The sequence below is a fragment of the Convolutriloba macropyga genome, chromosome 2 (genome assembly GCF_964194025.1).
Source record: "Convolutriloba macropyga chromosome 2, txConMacr16.3, whole genome shotgun sequence".
Taxonomy (NCBI): Eukaryota; Metazoa; Xenacoelomorpha; order Acoela; family Convolutidae; genus Convolutriloba; species Convolutriloba macropyga.
The window spans coordinates 55,557,737-55,561,818 of record NC_134469.1 but is presented as its reverse complement, the minus strand read 5'-3'; positions in this window follow the sequence as shown (position 1 = coordinate 55,561,818).

The window sequence follows — 4,082 nt, the reverse complement described above, 5'->3', positions numbered from 1 at the left end:
ACAAGTTCATGTAAAATTATGCTAATTCAAGCTCTATAACAAAATGATCTATTTTATCTCAGGTTAAAGATAGCCTATGTTTGAGTATTTTATATCAACTCACCGCAGCGTTCATGCCCTTCAAGTTCCTAAGCGCTTAGCGAATGGGTATAGGTACCCGGGTTGGGGAGAAGTAAAACGTAACTATAAGGGGTAACAAGAGGGCAGTTTTATTCAGATATTGTGAACTGAAATTGTTTTTATTATCAAACTTGAATGGGCAGAACAGCACACAATACCTGATCACTATGAATGCCAATGAAGTTTGATTAAATATTAAAAGAAAGGTCATGACATGCCTAAGACCTGTTTGTGCTATAACTTTTTATTATTTTAAAAAAGAATTTGGGGCTGAAACAAAAGAGCTATTAAAATTGCTGAGTAAATTAACACAATTACTCTTTACCAATTGAAACAAGGTGAGCTGAGTTAGTTGATTGAAATGAGAAATCTCGTGCTTGCTCATTGGAAATTTGAACAAAAAAATGAATCAGTTGTCTGCGACCGCTGTGGGTTCCAAAAACAGTTTCAAATCCCTTCATCTCCCGGTAATATCAGTACAGCTTTATAGCTGATGAATACAGTCTATCGGAACTTTTATTCAACTCGTTGAGATGTATATATATAGTCAGTCTAAATTGATCGAGATCGTCAACTATATCGTAACATCAAGAAGGCGAAAAAGCACATCTAAACAGCCCGGCAAATCTAGCTGTATTTGCTAGCAGGTATTTTGTCTGAGCCGATTTTCGACTCAGATTGGTCACCGATACGTTTTCGAAACATAAAAATATTAAGCCTAAAAAGAGCGCAATCGATTCAGTATATTAGTAGGCTCAACGAAAATTATGTTTAACGAATTTTTTCCGAGCTTTCTATGCCAAATAGAACGTATTTCGTGTGCATTTAAATGGTTAAGAAATTACGTAATCCTTTCTCGCTTTATATTCTCGCTTTGTTTAAATAGCGCTTTAAATTCGTCGCTTAGTTTTCTCGCTGCTCTTTTATTTACTCAGTAACATCCTACGGCCCGGGAGAAAATGTTGGGAGGATTGGTACAAGCTTAACGAGTGGGCGGACGAGCGATCCGGATGACGTGCGCAAGACGGCGGAGCGGGCGACGCTGTCGGAGCCGTACCGAAGTTCCTCAATCCGAGCGGTTGGATAGTAACCCCTAGGGTTGCTTTCTTCAACGATCCAAACTAAGTCACCGACCTTGAGGTGCTGCTCGGCAGGCGTCTGCCACTTAGATCTACGGTTCAACGCAGGTACATACTCCTTGAGCCAACGTGCCCAAATTGCATTGGCGTATGACTGTGCACGGGCGTATCGCTTACGATGATCGAACTCGTCGACGCCAACGATAGACGGAATTCTGGTTGCTTGGTTACCGAGTAGAAAAAGATTAGGTGTTATTGCGCCTAGGTCAGACGGGTCGGCGCTTACGGGCGTTAAGGGACGTGAGTTTAGTGCGTATTCGACTAGACAAAAAGTAGTGTTCAACACCTCATCTGTGAGGCGACGCGTACCGAGGATAGTGTACAGTAATCTTTTAAAACTACGAACTAACCTCTCCCAGATGCCACCTTGGTGTGGCGCACTGGGCGGATTGAACCTCCACTTAATGCCCTTATGTGCAAGATCGGCAGCGATGTTAAGCGTATTCCATTTTTCCACACATTCACGGAGCTCTTTCTCCGCTCCAATGAAGTTCGTACCATTATCCGACCAAATCATAGCAGGAGTACCCCGACGAGAGACGAACCGCTCCACTCCCATTACACAAGAACTAGTGTCCATGGACTGGACAACTTCAACATGGACAGCACGAGTAGTGAGACAAGTGAAGAGAAATCCCCACCTCTTCTCGGTAGTCCGACGAACTGTGACGTAGAATGGGCCGAAGTAATCAACCCCGGTGTTGGTAAAGGGAGGAGACTGGTATGCGAGTCTCTCCTTTGGGAGGTCTGCCATGATAGGTTGAATGGTTGCTGCACGGAACTTTCTACACAAGACGCAGTTTGATTTGATGGAACGCAGTGTGCAACGTAGTTTAAGGATGGCATAACGTTCCTGTACCTTTGACCGTAAGTAATCGATGCCCTGGTGATGGTTTTTCAAATGAGTATGCCGCAGAAACAGTTTAACAAAAGTATGACGCGCATCCAGCACGATAGGATGCTTAGTGTCAAAGTCAATTTCCACTAGCCGTCGGAGTCGACCAGAAGAACGGATGAGACCATGAGGCCCAATAAACGGAGTAAACTGAGCAATGCGGCTGCTCTTCTTAACGGATTTGTTGTCAAGAAGATCCTTTCTTTCAGTATTAAAGAACTCTCCTTGAACCAAGTACTGGAGATGACGCTCGGCTTCGTCAAGCTCAACAGGGTCAGCTATGCTGCCGTCTACGGTACGGTAACTTTCATGAGATGGTAAAAGACGGAGCACATATGCGGTGACACGAAGTAGTTTTTGATAAGAACTGAACTTATCAAACGGGATTAGATTCATACTCTGTTCCTTAGGGGGCTTGGTTACGGATGCGGCTAAAGATGAGATGGAGTCATCATCTTGTTCCTTGGTTACAACGCCGAGTTTGATGTTATCGACGACGTCAGTATTTGGCACAAAAGGGAATTGCTTAGTTCTCAAGAAGTCAGGACCCCTCACCCAGCTACTTGATTGCAAAACTTCAGCGGACATGCCACGCGTCCCAGCATTGGCCGGATTATCACAAGTGGCGACGTGGTTCCATTGGTCAACGCTGGTGTTCTCCAGGATTTCACTAACACGATTTGCAATGAAGATGGGGTATTTGTTTGTTGAGTTTATCCACTGCAAGACGATGGTACTATCTGTCCACATAAAGACTTTATCCACAGTAACCGTTAATGCTCGACAGATTTCCCTTTTTAAACGGGCAGCGAGGAGAGCGGCTTGTAATTCCAACTTAGGAACCGTCATTACCTTCATAGGTGCAACACGGGCCTTGCCCAAGACAAACGCCAGCTCTGTTATAATCTCCCCGGAGGAGCAAATTACTTGAGCCCTAAGAAATCCTACTGCACTGAATACGTCTTGCGAGCTATCACCAAACATGTGGAGTTCAAGATGTTGGAATGGTCCTGAAAAGTAACTTCTCGGTATAGTGATCTCAGCCAACCGCGGCAGTTCAACACACCAGGCAAGGAATCTGTCAACTGTGTCTTTAGGTAACTCGTCATCCCAACTTTGTCCATTGACACGCCAAATGTCTTTCAAGACTAACCGAGCACCAACAGTAAACGGTGCGACAAGACCAATTGGGTCGTAGACCTTTGACACAAGACTTAAGACCAAGCGCTGTGTTAAACTTTTCGTGATGGTGCTGTTAGTACCCCTGCTCACAACCAGAGTATCGTTGATGTGATCCCACTTAAGCCCAAGCACGTGTATTGATTCCTCCTTGGATGAAACGATGACCTTAGGTTCAGTGGATTGAGCAGACCCATCAATTCGGTCAGCCAGATCTGGTACATTGCTTACAAATTTAGTAAGCTTGAACCCACCTAGATGGAGAAGATGTACCAATTCCTTCGACCTAATGAGGGCCCTCTCGGGGGATTCCACAGAGTCCAAGTAATCGTCCATGTAGAAGTTCTCAAGGACGGCTTTCGCAGCTTCTGGGTACTCCTTAGCATTATCGCGTGCCGTGCGCTGAAGTGCGTAGTTGGCGCAGGTGGGCGAATCTTTTGCCCCAAAGATGTGGCGCGTATACTGGTGTACCACAACATTTGATGTGGGGTCCTCCCGCCACAAAAAGCGCAATGATGGTTGACAACATGGTAACACTCCAACTTGGAGGAACATTCCCTCGATGTCGGCGGATACTGCAAATTGATGTTGTCTGAACCGTAGGAGTACATAGATTAGGTTTTGCAGTAAGTCAGGTCCAGTGAGTAATGACTTATTAAGAGATGCGCCATGGAATTTAGCTGCTCCGTTTAGTACCCTACGAACCTTGCCCGGCTTGTTCGGGTTAACAACCGGATGGTGTGGTAGGT